This window comes from Hordeum vulgare, chromosome 5H (assembly GCF_904849725.1).
Source record: "Hordeum vulgare subsp. vulgare chromosome 5H, MorexV3_pseudomolecules_assembly, whole genome shotgun sequence".
Lineage (NCBI taxonomy): Eukaryota > Viridiplantae > Streptophyta > Magnoliopsida > Poales > Poaceae > Hordeum > Hordeum vulgare.
Window position 1 is genome coordinate 7817717 of NC_058522.1, and position 20958 is coordinate 7838674.

Sequence of the window (20958 nt, forward strand, 5' to 3'; positions counted from 1 at the left end):
CTCCACAAGGATCAAGATCAAATGAATACTTATGGTAAAAAAGATAGGGAAATTCTTGATTATTCAACGTCGGATCGAATCATGTCCAATGGCCATTGGAATTTGATCTATCCTTCTATTTTTCAAGATAATTCAGATTTGTTGGCGAAAAAGCGAAGAAATAGGTTCGTCATTCCATTACAATATCATCAAGAACAAGAGAAAGAACTAATATCCTGTTTTGGGATTTCGATTGAAATCCCCTTTATGGGTGTTTTACGTAGAAATACTATTTTTGCTTATTTTGACGATCCCCGATACAGAAAAGATAAAAAGGGTTCAGGAATTGTTAAATTTAGATATAGGACCCTAGAAGAAGAATATAGGACTCGAGCGGAAGACTCAGAAGAGGAATATGAGACCCTAGAACACGAATACAGGACCCGAGAGGACGAATATGAAACCCTAGAAGAATCTAAATATGGAATCCTAGAAGACGAATACGAATATGAAACCCTAGAAAACGAATATGGGAGCCCAGAAAACAAATATGGGAACCCAGAGAACGAATATAGGACTTTAGAGAAAGACTCAGAAGAGGAATATGGGAACCCAGAGAGCAAATATAGGACCCAAGAGGACGAATATGGAACTTTAGAAGAAGACTCAGAAGACGAATATGGCAGCCCCGGGGAAAGCGGCGAGGAAAAATATGGTACTTTAGAGGAAGACTCAGAAGAAGACTCAGAGGACGAATACGAGAGCCCAGAGGAAGATTCCATCTTAAAAAAAGAGGGTTTGATTGAGCATCGAGGAACAAAAGAATTTAGTCTAAAATACCAAAAAGAAGTAGATCGGTTTTTTTTCATTCTTCAAGAACTTCATATCTTGCCGAGATCTTCATCCCTAAAGATACTTGACAATAGTATTACTGGAGTGGATACACAACTCACAAAAAATACAAGAAGTGGACTAGGCGGACTGGTCCGAGTGAAGAGAAAAAAAAGCCATACGGAACTCAAAATATTTTCCGGAGATATTCATTTTCCTGAAGAGGCAGATAAGATATTAGGTGGGTGTTTGATACTGCCAGAAAGACAAAAAAAAGATTCTAAGGAATCAAAAAAAAAGAAAAATTGGGTCTATGTACAACGGAAAAAAATTCTCAAGAGCAAGGAAAAGTATTTTGTTTCCGTTCGCCCTACAGTGGCATATGAAATGGACGAAGGAAGAAATTTAGCAACACTTTTCCCGCAGGATCTCTTGCAAGAAGAAAATAATCTCCAAATTCGACTTGTCAATTTTATTTATCATGAAAATAGCAAGTTAACTCAAAGAATTTATCACACAAATAGTCAATTTGTTAGAACTTGCTTAGTAGTGAATTGGGAACAAGAAGAAAAAGAAAAGGCTGGTGCTTCCCTTGTTGAGGTAAGAGCAAATGATCTTATTCGCGATTTCCTAAGAATTGAGTTAGTCAAGTCCACTATTTCGTATACACGAAAAAGGTATGATAGGACAAGTGGAGGACCAACTCCCCATAATAGGTTAGATCGCGCCAATAGCAATTCTTTTTATTCCAAGGCGAAGATTGAATCACTTAGCCAACATCAAGAAGCTATTGGCACTTTGTTGAATCGAAATAAAGAATACCAATCTTTGATGATTTTGTCGGCATCCAACTGTTCTCGAATTGGTTTATTCAAGAATTCAAAACATCCCAATGCGATAAAAGAATGGAATCCTAGAATTCCTATTCTAGAAATTTTTGGGCCCTTAGGGGCTATTGTAGCTAGTATATCGCATTTTTCTTCATCTCACTATTTACTAACGCATAATAAAATCCTGCTAAAAAAATATTTGTTCGTTGACAATTTGAAACAAACCTTCCAAGTACTTCAAGAACTTAAATACTCTTTAATAGATGAAAATAAAAGGATTTCAAATTTCGATAGTAACATAATGTTGGATCCATTCCTTTTGAATTGTCACTTTGTCCATCATGATTCTTGGGAAGAGACATTGGCAATAATTCACCTTGGACAATTTATTTGTGAAAATGTATGTCTATTTAAATCGCACATAAAAAAATCTGGTCAAATTTTCAGTGTAAATATGGATTCCTTTGTTATAAGAGCAGCTAAACCTTATTTGGCCACTACAGGAGCAACTGTTAATGGTCATTATGGAGAAATCCTTTACAAGGGAGATAGGTTAGTTACGTTTATATATGAAAAATCGAGATCTAGTGACATAACGCAAGGTCTTCCAAAAGTGGAACAAATCTTTGAAGCGCGTTCAATTGATTCATTATCCCCCAATCTCGAAAGGAGAATTGAGGATTGGAATGAGCGTATACCAAGAATTCTTGGGGTCCCTTGGGGATTCTTGATTGGAGCTGAGCTAACCGTAGCCCAAAGTCGTATTTCTTTGGTTAATAAAATCCAAAAGGTTTATCGATCCCAAGGGGTACAGATCCATAATAGACATATAGAGATTATTATATGCCAAGTAACATCAAAAGTGCGGGTTTCCGAAGATGGAATGTCTAATGTTTTTTCGCCTGGGGAATTAATTGGACTATTGCGAGCGGAACGAGCAGGGCGAGCTTTGGATGAATCGATCTATTATCGGGCAATCTTATTGGGAATAACAAGGGCTTCCCTGAATACCCAAAGTTTCATATCTGAAGCAAGTTTTCAAGAAACTGCTCGAGTTTTAGCAAAAGCTGCCCTACGAGGTCGCATTGATTGGTTGAAAGGCTTGAAAGAAAACGTAGTTCTGGGGGGGGGATTATACCTGTTGGTACCGGATTCCAAAAATTTGTGCATCGTTCCCCACAAGACAAGAACCTTTATTTCGAAATAAAAAAAAATCTATTCGCGTCGGAAATGAGAGATTTTTTGTTTCTCCATACAGAATTAGTTTCTTCAGATTCTGACGTAACAAACAATTTTTATGAGACATAAAAACCCCCATTTAACATTTAACCCTAAGGATACATAAAACATATTTTTTACTTTACTAGACTTTTGAACTTAGAACACTAACAGGTTAAATTTTAGATTTTTAAGATTTTTATTTTAATAAGTAAAACAAGTCAGTTAATTCATTAAATTAAGGTTTTGTTTATACCATGTATCAATGTATCAATGGCCAACTCTTAGTACAAGGTTCTCTCAGAACAATTATTATTTTATTTATTTCAAGCTATTTCGGATCTTTCTTAATCTTCAAAAAGAAATAAATTCCGTAATGGAATGTTAGGATGAAAAAAAAAGGAAGTGTGGAAAAAATGACAAGAAGATATTGGAACATTAATTTGAAAGAGATGATAGAAGCAGGAGTTCATTTTGGTCATGGTATTAAGAAATGGAATCCTAAAATGGCCCCTTACATTTCGGCAAAGCGTAAAGGTACTCATATTATAAATCTCGCTAGAACGGCCCGTTTTTTATCAGAAGCTTGTGATTTAGTTTTTGATGCAGCAAGTCAGGGAAAAAGTTTCTTAATTGTTGGTACCAAAAAAAGAGCAACAGATTTAGTAGCATCAGCTGCAATAAGGGCTCGTTGTCATTATGTTAATAAAAAGTGGTTCAGTGGTATGTTAACGAATTGGTCGATTACGAAAACTAGACTTTCTCAATTTAGAGACTTAAGAGCGGAAGAAAAAATGGGAAAATTCCACCATCTCCCAAAAAGAGATGTGGCAATCTTGAAGAGAAAATTATCTACCTTACAAAGGTATCTCGGCGGGATCAAATATATGACGAGATTGCCAGACATTGTGATCGTCCTTGATCAGCAAAAAGAGTATATAGCTCTTCGGGAATGTGCCATTTTGGGAATTCCTACTATTTCTTTAGTCGATACAAATTGTGACCCGGATCTCGCGAATATATCGATTCCAGCCAACGATGACACTATGACTTCAATTCGATTGATTCTTAACAAATTAGTATTTTCAATTTGTGAGGGCCGTTCTCTCTATATAAGAAATCGTTGATTAAGAATATATAGTGAATTCTTGGACAACTGCGTAGATTTATGGAATCACTTACTATATCTTTTTTTGCATAGAATTTGTTTTGCATAGAAAAAAGAAGGGGAATATTGATATATATTAGAGGGTATTGATATATATTATGATCTGATGTGCTTTCTTGGTATCCTAAATATCAAATTAATAGTTCAAGTTGCTGAGTTGAGAAAGAGATGGTTGAATCAAAAGAATTCCTTTTTTGAAGTTCAATTTTTATCAGAGGACAATATGAATATTATACCTTGTTCCATTAAAACACTCAAGGGGTTATACGATATATCGGGTGTAGAAGTAGGCCAACACTTCTATTGGCAAATAGGAGGTTTTCAAATTCATGCCCAGGTACTCATCACTTCTTGGGTCGTAATTACTATCTTGCTAGGTTCAGTTGTCATAGCTGTTCGGAATCCACAAACCATCCCGACCGACGGGCAGAATTTTTTTGAATATGTCCTTGAGTTTATTCGAGACTTGAGCAAAACTCAGATTGGAGAAGAATATGGTCCCTGGGTTCCCTTTATTGGAACTATGTTCCTTTTTATTTTTGTTTCAAATTGGTCGGGTGCTCTTTTACCTTGGAAAATTATAGAGTTACCCCATGGGGAATTAGCAGCGCCCACGAATGATATAAATACTACTGTTGCTTTAGCTTTACTCACGTCAGCGGCATATTTTTATGCTGGTCTTAGCAAAAAAGGATTGAGCTATTTCGAGAAATATATTAAACCAACCCCAATCCTTTTACCAATTAACATCCTAGAAGATTTCACAAAACCATTATCGCTTAGCTTTCGACTTTTCGGGAATATATTGGCGGATGAATTAGTCGTTGTTGTTCTTGTTTCTTTAGTCCCCTTAGTAATCCCTATACCGGTCATGTTTCTTGGATTATTTACAAGCGGTATTCAAGCTCTTATTTTTGCAACATTAGCCGCAGCCTATATAGGTGAATCCATGGAGGGTCATCATTGAATTGACTAGTTTTGGAATATAGTATTTTTTTTTTCAGCTTAGCTCAATTCATGCATGGTTCCAGATAATCTGCTTGGTTGCAATAGTTAGAAATGCGTATGAATATATAGCCTAGAGTTGTAGGAGAGAGAATAGAATAGACTATATTATGGAATTTTCAAAGTATATATGCATTAAGGAGGGTGGAGTCAGGCTAGATCTATACTATAATAAATATCCTTAATATCTATAAGTGGAGTCCTCTTTTATGCGGGTTTCCACTTTAAGCAATGATTTTAGAATCCGATTCAATAGAAAATGAGAAAATATGCAAACAAAATAGAAGAAACAAATGTATATAGGATATTGATAGTATATTATATATTCCTAGGTTAGATTCATTATCTAATCCGATATATGGATATAGAATTCCCTTCTATGTAGTTCGGACAATTCACATTTCAATTTGATTTCAATTTGTACTTTTTAGTTACTTTACTTCTCCCCAATAGAGCTTAGAAGTAAGAATTTTTTGGTTGATTGTATCCTTAACCATTTCTTTTTTTTTTGACACGAGGAACTACTCACCATGAATCCACTAATTGTTGCTGCTTCTGTTATTGCTGCTGGATTGGCCGTAGGGCTTGCTTCTATTGGACCTGGAGTTGGTCAAGGTACTGCTGCAGGACAAGCTGTAGAAGGTATTGCGAGACAGCCAGAAGCAGAAGGTAAAATACGAGGTACTTTATTGCTTAGTCTAGCTTTTATGGAAGCTTTAACAATTTATGGACTAGTTGTGGCACTAGCGCTTTTATTTGCGAACCCTTTTGTTTAATCCTAAAAAAAAAGTTCTTTCGATTTCGATTAGATACTTTTTTCTTTTTTTAGTAAATTGGTATTTGCTTCCGCAATTCCAATTATATCAATACTTTATTTAATTTACTCCTATTTATTACTCCTGGAATTATCTATTTATCGGGACAGATAATACCGCATTCTAGGAAGGGCTGAGTTGAGTATGATTAATTTAGAAGATATGCTCGCCTTCTTATTTCCCGTCCTTAGTTTAGGAAAGTGGAAAGTTTTTTCCTTTTATTTTAGGAATTTTGGGAACGGAACATTTCAACAAAGGAAGCCTTTCACCGGTCAAACAAGACCTAAGACTTAATCTAAAAGAAATTACTAGATTGAATCTATTTGCATTAAAAAAACCGATCAAAAAAGGGCGAGCGAAGTAAGTGATCGAAAAACTTTGTTCTTTGTTCGTCCTATCTATAAGAGGAGAGCATATGAAAAATGTAACCCATTCTTTCGTTTTTTTAGCTCACTGGCCATCCGCTGGCAGTTTCGGGCTTAATACCGATATTTTAGCAACAAATCTAATAAATCTAACTGTAGTGGTTGGTGTTTTGATTTTTTTTGGAAAGGGAGTGTGTGCGAGTTGTCTATTTCAAGAATAGATTGGATCTATCCGGCTGCACTTTAGAATATTTTTTAGTATTTTTCGGATAAATAAGAAAAGGGTGCACGATCTCGACGAATTACTTCTGAATAAATTCAGAAATCATATGGAAGAACCATAGCATTTCGCGACTCATTGGTAAATCAATTTTGATTCTCTATAAACCAAGAATGTGAGACCATTAACACGGTTAAAGCTAAACTGCTTGAAGTCCAGGCAAAAAGAGGTACTCTTTCTACAACTATATTAGTATTAGTACCGAATTTAAACGGGAAATAGCTAATGTAAAATTTATCTGATATAGAACACTCATATCGATAAAATGGTTTGAACTATTTACTAGAAAAAAAAGAAGGGGCACCCTGCCCTTTTTTAACCAATGCCGAATCGACGACCTATGTATAAAAAAGAGAAATTTTTTGGATTTGAAGAAAAAAAAAGAATTCTATTAATTTTCATTTTCCATTTATTTAGTTAGTTTTTCTTAATGAAATTGAAATTATTAACTAAAGGGCAAATATAAATAAAGAAACAACTTTGCTGACCATGATATATTTTTATCTAGGCGGAAGAGTCCTCTTAATATTTATCTAGTCTTATATAGGTTTCGGTATATTGAAATATAAACATAAAAAATAAGATAGAGGATAGGCTCATTACTTATACTTAAAAAAAGATATGGAAATTGCTATAGCAAAAAAAGAAAAAAAGGAGCGTGAGAGCCAAATGAATCGAAAGATTCATGTTTGGTTCGGGAAGAGATCATAAAAGTTGTAAACTTACAAAATAATCTACTTTCATTAAAAGATTTATTAGATAATCGAAAACAGAGGATCTTGAGTACTATTCGAAATTCAGAAGAATTGCGTAGAGGGACCATTGAGCAACTCGAAAAAGCTCGGATTCGATTACAGAAAGTCGAACTAGAAGCGGATGAGTATCGAATGAATGGATACTCTGAGATAGAACGAGAAAAAGCAAATTTGATTAATGCTACTTCTATTAGTTTGGAACAATTAGAAAAGTCTAAAAATGAAACCCTTTATTTTGAAAAACAAAGGGCAATGAATCAGGTCCGACAGCGGGTTTTCCAACAGGTCGTACAAGGAGCTCTAAGAACTCTGAATAGTTGTTTGAATACCGAGTTACATTTCCGTACGATTCGTGCTAATATTGGCATTCTCGGGTCCCTGGAATGGAAGAGATAATTAAATTAATTAGGCCTTGAACTTCTACTTTCGTTTAGAATTTAGGCATTATTTTTCCCCTTGCTTTCGAAAAAAGAGTCAAGAAACACTAATGGCAACCCTTCGAGTCGACGAAATTCATAAAATTCTCCGCGAACGTATTGAACAATATAATAGGAAAGTAGGGATTGAGAATATAGGTCACGTAGTTCAAGTGGGGGATGGGATTGCTCGTATTATAGGTCTTGGTGAAATAATGTCGGGTGAATTAGTCCAATTTGCAGAAGGTACTAGGGGTATTGCTCTGAATTTGGAATCCAAAAATGTTGGGATTGTATTAATGGGCGATGGGTTGATGATACAAGAGGGCAGTTTTGTAAAAGCAACAGGAAGAATTGCTCAGATACCCGTGAGTGAGGCTTACTTGGGTCGTGTTGTAAATGCTCTGGCTAAACCTATTGATGGGAAAGGCGAAATTATAGCTTCCGAATCTCGCTTAATTGAATCTCCTGCTCCAAGTATAATTTCCAGGCGTTCCGTATACGAACCTCTTCAAACAGGGCTTATTGCTATCGATTCGATGATTCCTATAGGGCGCGGTCAGCGAGAGTTAATTATTGGGGACAGACAGACTGGCAAAACAGCAGTAGCTACAGATACAATTCTCAATCAAAAAGGGCAAGGTGTAATATGTGTTTATGTAGCTATCGGTCAAAGAGCATCCTCCGTAGCTCAAGTAGTAACTACTTTCCATGAGGAGGGGGCCATGGAATACACTATTGTAGTAGCTGAAATGGCGGATTCACCTGCTACATTACAATACCTCGCTCCTTATACGGGAGCAGCCCTGGCTGAGTATTTTATGTACCGCGAACGGCATACTTTAATAATTTATGATGATCTCTCCAAACAGGCACAAGCTTATCGCCAAATGTCCCTTCTATTAAGAAGACCTCCCGGCCGTGAGGCTTATCCAGGGGATGTTTTTTATTTGCATTCACGCCTTTTAGAAAGAGCCGCTAAATTAAATTCTCTTTTAGGCGAAGGAAGTATGACCGCTTTACCAATAGTTGAGACTCAATCTGGAGACGTTTCCGCCTATATTCCTACTAATGTAATCTCCATTACAGATGGACAAATATTCTTATCGGCGGATCTATTCAATGCCGGAATTCGACCCGCTATTAATGTGGGTATTTCTGTTTCCAGAGTAGGATCCGCGGCTCAAATTAAAGCCATGAAACAAGTAGCTGGCAAATCAAAATTGGAACTAGCTCAATTCGCAGAGTTACAAGCCTTTGCACAATTCGCCTCTGCTCTCGATAAAACAAGTCAGAATCAATTGGCAAGGGGTCGACGATTAAGGGAATTGCTTAAACAATCCCAGGCAAATCCTCTCCCACTAGAAGAGCAGATAGCTACTATTTATACCGGAACAAGAGGATATCTTGATTCGTTAGAAATCGAACAGGTAAATAAATTTCTAGATGAGTTACGTAAACACCTAAAAGATACTAAACCTCAATTCCAAGAAATTATATCTTCTAGCAAGACATTCACCGAGCAAGCGGAAATCCTTTTGAAGGAAGCTATTCAGGAACAGCTGGAACGGTTTTCCCTTCAGTAACAAATAAATTTGGCATATCTACTCTTGTTATTTTGCATGTCTACTCTTGTTATTTGAATCATGCAAAAAAGTTTTCTTTGTTTTTAGTTTAGTATAGTTATTTAAAGAATAGATAGAAATAAGATTGCGTCCAATAGGATTTGAACCTATACCAAAGGTTTAGAAGACCTCTGTCCTATCCATTAGACAATGGACGCTTTTCTTTCGTATTTTATTCTTTCTTTTATTCTTTCTTTTATTTGTTGTCTTCTTCCGAGAAAAAACTGTTAGACCAAAACTCTTTTAGGAAATCAAAAAATCCAGATACAAATGGATGATGTATATATCATGCATATATCATTAAAGAAGGAGTATGGGGCCGGTAGTGGGAATCGAACCCGCAACCCCAAGGTTATGAGACTTATGAGCTACCAAACTGCTCTATACTCTTAAACTAAAGAGGGGTAACTAGTGGATAAAAGAGGGTTCGATACGTCCCTCTACCATATCTATACAAATAGAATAGTCCATTTATACAGAATGGTAAAGAGGGCTCCTCTATGATTATCAATTCCAGAAATCCATACAAATACGAAAGGGTATTTTATCCTTACCAACTGGATCTTGTTGCACCCGGTAATAAACATTCATAAACCATTTCTCGAAGTACGTGTCCGGATAGCCCAAAATGTCGATAGTTAGCTCTAGGTCTTCCGGTCAAAAAACAACGTCGATGAAGGCGTGTAGGTGCACTATTACGCGGTAGGGATTGCAATTTTTCTCGCATTTTCGTTTTTTCACTCAAACTCAAGGGAGAAACTTTGCTTCTTATCTTTTTTTTTAAAGATTGACGAATCAAATGATATTTCTGTTCTAATTTCTGCCGCTTCTTCTCCCTCTGAATCAAACTCTTTTTTGCCATAATGTGCCGTTGCTATTATTATCAAGTATACGGTTCTAATCCTAGATGGAAAAATAAATAGAAAAATAAATTTAAGAAGGCGGATCCTCCCTCTCTATCAAGAGTAATGAACTAGGTGCTGATACAGTACAAAAAAACAAACTAAATTAACCAAACTTGCCTGATGTTGAGGCAATCAAGAAACCTGCATAAGTGAATATATAACCCACGGAAAAGTGAGCTAATCCAACCAATCTTGCTTGCACAATGGAAAGAGCCACAGGCTTATCTCTCCAGCGAATTAAATTAGCTAAAGGTGTGCGTTCATGAGCCCATGCTAAAGTCTCAATTAATTCCTGCCAATACCCCCGCCAAGAAATTAAGAACATAAATCCAGTAGCCCAAACAAGATGTCCAAATAAGAACATCCAAGCCCATACCGATAAACTATTCATCCCAAAAGGATTATATCCATTGATAAGTTGTGAAGAGTTTAACCATAGGTAATCTCTTAACCATCCCATCAAATAAGTGGAGGATTCATTAAATTGTGAAACGTTGCCCTGCCATAATGTGATATGTTTCCAATGCCAATAAAAAGTAACCCACCCAATGGTATTTAACATCCAGAAAACTGCCAAATAAAATGCGTCCCAAGCAGAAATATCACAAGTACAGCTGCGCCCTGGGCCGTCACAAGGAAAACTATACCCAAAATCCTTTTTATCCGGCATTAATTTGGAACCGCGTGCGTCTAAAGCGCCCTTTACTAAAATCAATGTAGTTGTATGCAAACCTAGAGCAATAGCATGATGAACCAACAAATCCCCAGGTCCTATTGTTAAGAAAAGCGAATTACTATTCTCATTAACAGCATTCAACCATCCGGGCAACCATAGGCTTCGACCCGCATTGAAAGCGGGGCCATTCGTTGAAGATAAGAGTATATCGAACCCATATGTCGTCTTGCCATGAGCCGATTGTATCCATTGGGCAAATATAGGTTCGATCAAGATTTGCTTTTCTGGAGTACCAAAAGCAAGCATGACGTCGTTATGAACATAAAGGCCCAAGGTATGGAATCCTAGAAAGAGGCTAGCCCAACTTAAATGAGATATGATAGCTTCTTTATGGTCTAACATTCTTGCCAATACATTATCCTCATTCTGTTCCGGATTGTAATCCCTAATGAAAAAAATAGCTCCATGAGCAAAAGCCCCTGTCATGATGAACCCCGCAATATATTGGTGATGAGTATATAAAGCAGCTTGAGTAGTAAAGTCTTGTGCTATGAATGCATAAGGAGGTAAAGAGTACATATGTTGAGCTACTAAGGAAGTAATAACCCCTAAAGAAGCTAGAGCAAGACCTAACTGAAAATGAATCGAATTGTTGATTGTGTCATAAAGGCCCTTATGCCCACGCCCTAATCGACCCCCCGGAGGAGTATGCGCTTCTAAAAGATCTTTAATACTGTGCCCAATTCCGAAGTTAGTTCGATACATGTGACCGGCAATGAGAAAAATAAATGCAATAGCTAAATGATGGCGAGCCATATCAGTCAGCCACAAACTTTGTGTTTGTGGATGGAATCCCCCAAGAAGAGTTAGAATGGCAGTTCCCGCTCCTTGAGCGGTACCAAATAAATGATTACTCGAATCAGGGTTTTGGGCATAAAGATTCCACTGACCCGTCAAAAGGGGTCCCAACCCCTGGGGATAGGGTAATACATCTAAGAAATTATTCCATCGAACGTACTCCCCCCTGGATGCGGGAATAGCAACATGAACTAAATGTCGTGTCCAAGCCAAAGAACTTACCCCGAAAAGTCCTGACAAATGATGATTGAGACGAGATTCCGCGTTTTTGAACCACGAAAGGCTTGGTTTCCATTTGGGTTGTAGATGTAACCAACTCGCTATTAAGGACAGCGTAGAAAGAAATAATAGAAAAAGAGCTCCAGTATAAAGATCTTCATTGGTGCGTAATCCTATTGTATACCACCACTGATAAACCCCAGAATAAGCAATATTCACTGGACCAGCAGCACCTCCTCGAGTAAAGGCTTCCACAGCGGGTTGACCAAAATGAGGATCCCAAATCGCATGAGCAATAGGTCTTACGTGTAAAGGATCCTGTATCCATGATTCAAAATTTCCTTGCCAAGCTACATGAAACAGATTTCCGGACGTCCATAGAAAGATTATTGCTAATTGCCCAAAGTGAGAAGCAAAAATGTTCTGATAAAGACGTTCTTCAGTAATATCATCATGACTTTCGAAATCATGTGCGGTAGCAATACCAAACCAAATACGACGAGTAGTGGGGTCCTGAGCTAAGCCTTGGCTAAACCTGGGAAATCTTAATTCCATAATGCCTTTCAAATCCTCCTAGCCACTATCCTACTGCAATAATTCTCGCTAAGAAGAATGCCCATGTCGTGGCAATTCCACCCAGAAGGTAATGGGTTACTCCTACAGCACGTCCTTGTATAATGCTCAAGGCTCTAGGCTGAGTAGCAGGAGCAACTTTTAATTTGTTATGAGCCCAAACGATAGATTCAATGAGTTCTTGCCAATAACCACGGCCGCTGAATAAAAACATTAAACTGAAGGCCCAGACAAAATGAGCACCTAAGAAAAAAAGACCATATGCAGATAATGAAGAACCATAAGACTGAATGACTTGCGATGCCTGTGCCCACAAGAAATCTCGAAGCCACCCATTAATCATAATGGAACTCTGTGCAAAGTTTCCCCCTGTAATATGAGTTACCACCCCTTGATCACTTATGGTACCCCAAACATCCGACTGCATTTTCCAACTGAAATGGAAAATGACTACCGAAATTGCATTGTACATCCAGAATAAACCTAAGAAAACATGATCCCAAGCAGATACTTGACATGTTCCCCCTCGGCCAGGCCCATCGCAAGGAAAGCGAAAACCTAGATTTGCTTTATCGGGTATCAAACGGGAACTCCGAGCAAATAAAACACCTTTCAAAAGTATTAATACAGTCACATGTATGGTAAATGCATGAATGTGATGGACTAAAAAATCTGCGGTTCCTAATGGAATCGGTAACAAAGCCACTTTACCACCTACTGCTACTAACTCGCCGCCTCCCCACGTTAAGCTAGTACTTGTTGTTGCACCAGGAGCTGTTACGCCAGGCGCAGTAGCATGGATATTTTGTACCCATTGAGCAAAGATAGGTTGTAATTGTATGGCGGTATCCGAAAACATATCTTGTGGACGGCCTAAAGCACTCATGGTATCATTATGAATGTACAAGCCAAAACTGTGAAAACCTAGAAATATACATACCCAGTTAAGGTGGGATATGATTGCATCGCGGTGTCTAAGGACGCGATCTAATAGATCGTTGTATCGAGTAGTTGGATCATAGTCTCTTACCATAAAAATTGCTGCATGTGCAGCAGCACCGACTATTAGAAATCCGCCAATCCACATGTGGTGTGTGAACAAGGAAAGTTGTGTACCATAGTCAGTAGCTAGGTATGGATAGGGAGGCATAGAATACATATGATGTGCTACAACAATGGTTGTAGAGCCTAGCATAGCTAGGTTAAGAGATAATTGAGCATGCCATGACGTTGTTAAGATTTCATAAAGACCCTTATGGCCTTGTCCTGTAAATGGGCCCTTGTGAGCCTCCAAAATATCTTTAAGTCCATGGCCAATACCCCAGTTGGTCCTATACATATGACCTGCGATTAGGAAAATAATAGCAATAGCTAAATGATGGTGTGCAATATCGGTCAGCCAGAGACCACCGGTTACTGGATCTAGTCCTCCACGAAAAGTCAGAAATTCTGCGTATTTGGACCAATTTAAAGTGAAAAAAGGGGTTGCTCCTTCGGCAAAACTAGGATAAAGTTGAGCCAAAAGGTCCCGATTCAAGATAAATTCATGAGGAAGTGGTATCTCTTTAGGATCCACCCCAGCATCAAGAAATTGGTTAATTGGTAAAGATACATGAATTTGGTGTCCCGCCCAAGAAAGAGACCCAAGTCCTAATAATCCCGCTAAGTGGTGATTCAACATGGATTCTACATCTTGGAACCAAGCCAATTTGGGAGCGGCTTTGTGATAATGGAACCAACCAGCAAAAAGCATTAACGCTGCAAAAACCAATGCACCAATTGCAGTACAATAGAGTTGTAATTCACTAGTTATTCCAGATGCTCGCCAAAGCTGAAAAAAACCAGAGGTTATTTGGATTCCTCGGAAACCCCCACCTACATCACCATTCAATATTTCTTGCCCTACTATAGGCCAAACTACCTGAGCACTGGGTCCAATGTGAGTAGGATCACTTAGCCATGCTTCATAATTGGAAAAACGGGCACCATGAAAGTACATGCCACTCAACCAAAGAAAGATAATGGAAAGTTGCCCGAAATGAGCACTAAAAACTTTTCTAGAAATCTCCTCCAAATCACCAGTATGACTATCGAAATCGTGAGCATCAGCATGTAGGTTCCAGATCCAAGTGGTAGTATCAGGGCCCTTAGCTAGTGTTCTTGAGAAATGGCCGGGTCTCGCCCATTCCTCAAAAGATGTTTTTACAGGATCCCTATCCACAACAATTTTTACTTCTGGTTCCGGCGAACGAATAATCATTAACTCCTCCTCTTTCCGGACAAGACATACAAAGAGACCCGCCAACTGTCTTTTTTTTTAGTGAATCTTTGAAAGATAGATTTTGAAAGATAGATATTGTGATTAGTTCTTTTCTTTACTATACTACCACCCTTCTTTTTTTTTAGTTATTCACTGGAGCAATTATATATTAAAGTCAATCCGAGGCAAGTGTTCGGATCTATTATGACATAAAGGTTAGGTGCCTAACGGACATTGTTTATCTTGAAAAAACAAATATTTCTCGGCGTAAGAAAAAATCTTTTTTATTTTAAATTTAAGAAACTAGTGTATTTTTTTAGGGCATAAGCTCCTATCTATATCTACTTTCCTTGAGCATAATATAGGGTTTTTTTATTTTTTATTTGATTCTAAATTCCAAGATAACTCATTAGAATTATTAATAAGATGGTTCTAATATATTAGCAATATTTAGATTGGCCCCCTTTTTTTTATTCACTTTATTACTTCTATTCTAGACCCTATCCCTATGGTTTATTCTTATGAAATATCTTATAAAATAGAAGGTATAAGAAATGGATATAATGAAATTCTTGATTCGATCTTACGACCTAATTTATTTGATTAATGGATCAACAACCAAACCATCCATTTTAGGAAAAAAAAGGAGCATGGTCTTATTCAAATTCAAAGCGCTTCGTAATCTTCAACCAGTTTTGTGCTTCAATATAATTTCCCGGAGTAAGCGCTATAGCTTGTTTCCAATATTCAGCAGCTTGATCAAACCAAGCTTCCGCAATTTCCGAATCACCCTCTAGAATGGCCTGTTCTCCTCGGTCGGAATAGGCAGTTCCTTCCCTTAGAACCGTACTTGAGAGTTTCCTACCTCATACGGCTCAGAAATTGCTATCTTAATTTCCCCTATCTTAACTGAATTCGATTTATCAAAAATCGATCCAATTTGTTCTTGTGTTAAGCAGAAGAAATTAATTACCTAAGTTTCAAACCCTAATTTTTATCAATAATTAGTTTGATCTTTTTTCCCACCTTCAGAAGAATGAAGCATAGATAGATATAGAGCCTTCGTTCAAATTTTCTGAAAGGTAACTATCCCGGTTTCATATATGAAATCTCTATAGAATCCTTGAAAAAGACTTTTTTCCATAAGAAAGAAAAAAGAACTTACTATCTTTGGGATCTGATACTACACCGCTGCTTAATCCCTTAGTGGATCGGCTCTATTACATAAGCGGATTCCTAAATTTTGCCCCATATCATGGGATAAGTAAGCAGTTTTTTTTAGTTGTATCGACCCAGTCGCTCACTAATTGATCTTTACGGTGATTTCTCTATCAATTTGAGAAACTTTATCCATAGAGTAGTAGTATAGGCCATACTTTCTTCGTTTTTTGATTCTCGTGAAGTGTCCTTCCTTCCTACAGCTGATAGGGAAAAATCGTTGTTTTTACGATCCCTATGTAGAAAGCCCTTTTTTCCAGTATTTACTAGAAAATTTGATCCTCTCTTTTTTTGTCTTTCTATAGTGGAGATAGTCGCACGTAATGACAGATCACGGCCATATTATTAAAAGCTTGCGGTAAGAAGGGGTTTCGTTCTAGTGCCCGGAAATAATATTCCAAAGCCTTTGTATGCTCTCCATTGCTTGTGTGTATAAGGCCTATGTTATAGAGTATATAACTTCGATCATAGGGATCGATTTCTAGTCGCGTAGCTTCATAATAATTTTGCAAAGCTTCCGCATAATTTCCTTCGGATTGAGCCAACATCCGTTATGGTCGTTCATTCTATTCAAAAAATCTCCGTTCCAAAACCGTACATGAGGTTTTCATCTCATACGGCTCCTCCCTTCTGTACATAATAGTACTAAGCGAAATAATCTTAATCTATAGAATCAAAATAGAATTAGTCCCCTCTCATTATGAACCGAAAGGGGCTGGTATTTTTCCAAGAAATCTCTAGCCAACCTTCCCACAAGAGGTTTTTCTTAACACCAATGAATTCTATTAATGCTAGAGGAAAACCATAGCTCCAATAATTTCTTTGTTCTCAACGCCTCCTATTTAGAGGAATTAGCTACTTCAACGATCTTTGATGGTTATAGGGGTATCCAAAGTACAAACCTGATGGTTGTTTGTTATCCCAACCATTCTTCCCAGCCCTGATACCGATCAGGAAAGGGGTAATTTCTACCAAAGTTTTTCTCTTGTTGATTCCTATTTCTAGGTGTAGTGCTTTTCTCCCCTATGCTGCCTACGGATACTAATAGAGTGGCCTGTAATCCATACCATACCATATCCTGTAGGTGTAACCTTTCGCTCAATACTCAAATCTACAATTGAAGTATCTGAAGCCGCATCAATCGAGGATACACAACGGAAGGAATTGTTAGTTCACCTCACCTTCCCGAAGCGTGGGTTTGCTTGCTTTACAAATTTGGTTCTCTCTATGCCAACCCCTTTTCTTTTTCCTAAGACTGAGGTATAGGTAGGTCTAAAAAAAGCAAAAAAAAAAGAGTCAAATCGCACCATCTCTATAATAAGTAAATGCCTTTTTTTCTCCTGAGGTTGTCGGAATTATTCGCAATAAAATATTGGCTATAATTGAGAAGGTCTTATCAATGAAATTTCCATTTACACGGGATCTAGGCATAATTCCCAAGCCATTCTATATAGAATTGTTTTCATTCCTTCACAAAATAACATAAAAACAAACACATTCGATTCTTATAATTATAAATAGATTGATCCATATGCTCTAAATCCATATGTTTTAAATGGATAAGAGAGATATGGATTTTCCGCTCAGCTCAAATTGTATCCTTTTCCTTCTGCTTGGACACGAAGAGATATGCAATATTTGACTAAGACTGGATTTCATTCCACTTTCCTATTTCTGAACAACAACTTATGTCATCAACTATTTCGTGTTTTCAAAGTTATTAATTGTCTCATACTCTATTTTTGATTTCAATGGTGTAGCGTATCTTATGCAAACGGAATTCTAAGGTTTCTTTATTTTATTATGCAATAAGAAGAATTCTTGCATTCTCTTTTTCTTTAGTTGCGGGAAAACCTAAATTAAAACTTTTATTTTATAGCGAGCGCAATTTCTAGTAAAAAATCCTGTATCCTTCCACCTAGATCAAAAGGAATTTTTCCAATAGAACTAGGGAACCCCCGAGCGGTTGCGGTTGTACCTGTACTGCAGGAATAAGAAAACTCGCTATTCACTCAGTTTATTTTCCATAATAAGTAATGTAGGAAAGATGGCCGAGCGGTTCAAGGCGTAGCATTGGAACTGCTATGTAGACTTTTGTTTACCGAGGGTTCGAATCCCTCTCTTTCCGTTTTTCTTAATTCATCAACGTTAAGGATCACAATGTATCAAATCAAATAGCAATTTATTCCAGTAATAATATCTTATATTATCTTATTTTTATTTAATAGAAATTAAAAATTCTCTATAGCAAATTACTGTGGTATGTAAACATAGAGGAAAAAAGCAAAAAGGATCCTAATTCTAGGGTTAATCAATTTTAGCTAGTTGATGGGAAAATACGAATTAATGGTAATGGTCTTAGGGCTATTTAGTTCGGGGAAAGAGGAAGGGGAAGAAAATTCTATGAACCTTTCCTTTTTTCATTAAGTTCAAGTCTGACGAGAGTAATATTCTACAACTAACAACTCATTTATTTTGAGACCGACCCACTTCCTATCTAGGATTTTATTTACTAGTCCTTTATATTCCAATGTGTCAATCGTCAAATGGCTTGGCAATTTCCCCGGGTCCGATGAAGCAATATAATTTTGAACCAGACCTTTTGATCTTTGGTTATCTTTCGTAGTAATAATATCTCGGGGTTTGCAACGAAAACTTGGTATATTGACTATACGGCCATTAACTAAAATATGTCTATGGTTGACTAATTGGCGGGCCCCAGGAATGGTTGAAGCCATACCCAATCGAAAAAGGATATTATCCAAACGCATTTCAAGTAATTGTAGTAAAACCTGGCCTGTTGACCTTTTTGCTTTTCCAGCGATATGTACATATCTAAGTAATTGTCGTTCTGTCAGACCATAATGAAAACGCAATTTCTGTTTTTCTTGAAGACGAATACGATATTGCTCCTTTTTCCCAGAATTGAATTTTTTTTTAAGATTACTTCCGGATTTAGGTGTTTTTCTAGTGAGTCCTGGTAAAGCTCCCAAACGGCGTATTTTTTTTAAACGAGGTCCTCGATAACGGGACATGAAGACTCCTTTTTTTTATTGAAATTTCATTTTACACAATTAATTTCATTGTATTTACATTACAGAATACATCGAAATTAAAACTGAATTAAACTACAGGATAAACAGAGTAAAATCAACTAAAGTACCACAAAAAATGGAATTTCATCAAAATCTGTATTTTTTGTATTTTTTGTATATATATTATTTATTTTATTGTTTTGTATCTAGCAAAATAGTAAGGTAAAAAACATAAAAGATCCTGGATTCTCCATTTAATTCGGAAAAAAAGAGATTCTTGTTCGTAGAACATCGATAGAGAAAAAAAAAAGCCGACTATCGGATTTGAACCGATGACCCTTGCATTACAAATGCGATGCTCTAACCTCTGAGCTAAGTGGGCTTACATAACGGAAATAGTGTAACAAATAGAAATAGGTATAGTATAGGAAATCCGTAAAATCTCAGATATTAGTTATTACTCTTAGCTATTAACTAGTTCTAAATTTGAAGTTCTACTTATAAAAAAATACTAAATAAAAAAATACTAAAACTTCTTAAAGATAAAGTTAGCTTGATATGCTTAACTATAGGATATTTAAAAAGAAAATTATAGACTTTATGGGTATTTTCATTCGATCATTATAGACTTTATTATTTGTTAATAATTTGAGGATTAATATTTCACTAAGGGGAACATAAAGTCAGAGTAAATAAAATTGATAATTCTGATTAGAAAAAAGAATAAATATCCAGCGTTATAGTATAATTTCGAATACTATAAAAAAGTAAGACGGGAGGTGGGGGAGATAAAAAGTTTTGGATATATTGATTCGGATTGAATTGCAAATACATCAAGGATAGAATCAATGTAATTCAGAATTGCAATAAGCAAGCGGGGTCTCTCAAATAGAGTCGAACTGAACTGCTAGACTACGTTGAGTGATGAACTCAATGATTCAAAAAAAACTATGAGATGGATGAAATTACACAAGGAATCCTGGTCTCAAAGAAGAGGGAAGTGGGGATATGGCGAAATCGGTAGACGCTACGGACTTGATTGTATTGAGCCTTGGTATGGAAACCTGCTAAGTGGTAACTTCCAAATTCAGAGAAACCCTGGAATTAAAAAAGGGCAATCCTGAGCCAAATCCGTGTTTTGAGAAGGGATTCTCGAACTAGAATACAAAGGAAAAGGATAGGTGCAGAGACTCAATGGAAGCTGTTCTAACGAATCGAGTTAATTACGTTGTGTTGTTAGTGGAATTCCTTCTAATTCTAAATTAGAGAAAGAGGGGTTTTATACTTTATACATTTAATAAACACGTATAGATACTGACATAGCAAACGATTAATCACAGAACTCATATTATAATATAGGTTCTTTATCTTTTTTAAAATTTCAAAATAAAATTCGAAATGATTATGAAATAAAAAACTCATATCATAATTTTATTTTGAATTATTGTGAATCCACTCCATTCGAATATTGAATAATCAAATTCTTCAATTCAAATTCAAAGTTTTGAGAACTTTTAAAAAGAAAGTGGATTAATCGGACGAGGACAAAGAGAGAGTCCCATTCTACATGTCAATACTGACAACAATGAAATTTCTAGTAAAAGGAAAATCCGTCGACTTTTTAAGTTGTGAGGGTTCAAGTCCCTCTATCCCCAAATCCTCTTTTTTTTTCTTTTTATCAATGGGTTTAAGATTCATTAGCTTTCTCATTATACTCTTTCACAAAGGAAAGGAATGCGAAGAGAACTCAATGGATCTTATCCTATTCATTGAATAGATTTCTTTTTTATTAGAGTATCGGCAAGAAATCTTGGTTATTCACTCTATTTTTAAGTATTATTTAAGTAAACCATGCACAATGCATAGGGCTACCCCCCCCCCCCCCTTTCAAATTTTGAATTTGAAATACTTTAATTGATTTTTTAGT

At 36.6% G+C, this 20958-nt stretch overlaps 3 non-coding genes across 3 annotated transcripts; 1 reads left to right on the forward strand and 2 right to left on the reverse strand.

Annotated features, from left to right (window-relative positions):
• Positions 1-9373: 9373 nt before the first annotated feature.
• Positions 9374-9445, reverse strand: TRNAR-UCU. The gene has a single exon. It is a non-coding gene; the product is annotated as a tRNA-Arg (tRNA).
• Positions 9446-18037: 8592 nt separating this feature from the next.
• On the forward strand, positions 18038-18124 carry TRNAS-GGA. Its single transcript has one exon. It is a non-coding gene; the product is annotated as a tRNA-Ser (tRNA).
• Positions 18125-19340: 1216 nt separating this feature from the next.
• On the reverse strand, positions 19341-19413 carry TRNAT-UGU. The gene has a single exon. It is a non-coding gene; the product is annotated as a tRNA-Thr (tRNA).
• Positions 19414-20958: the final 1545 nt, after the last annotated feature.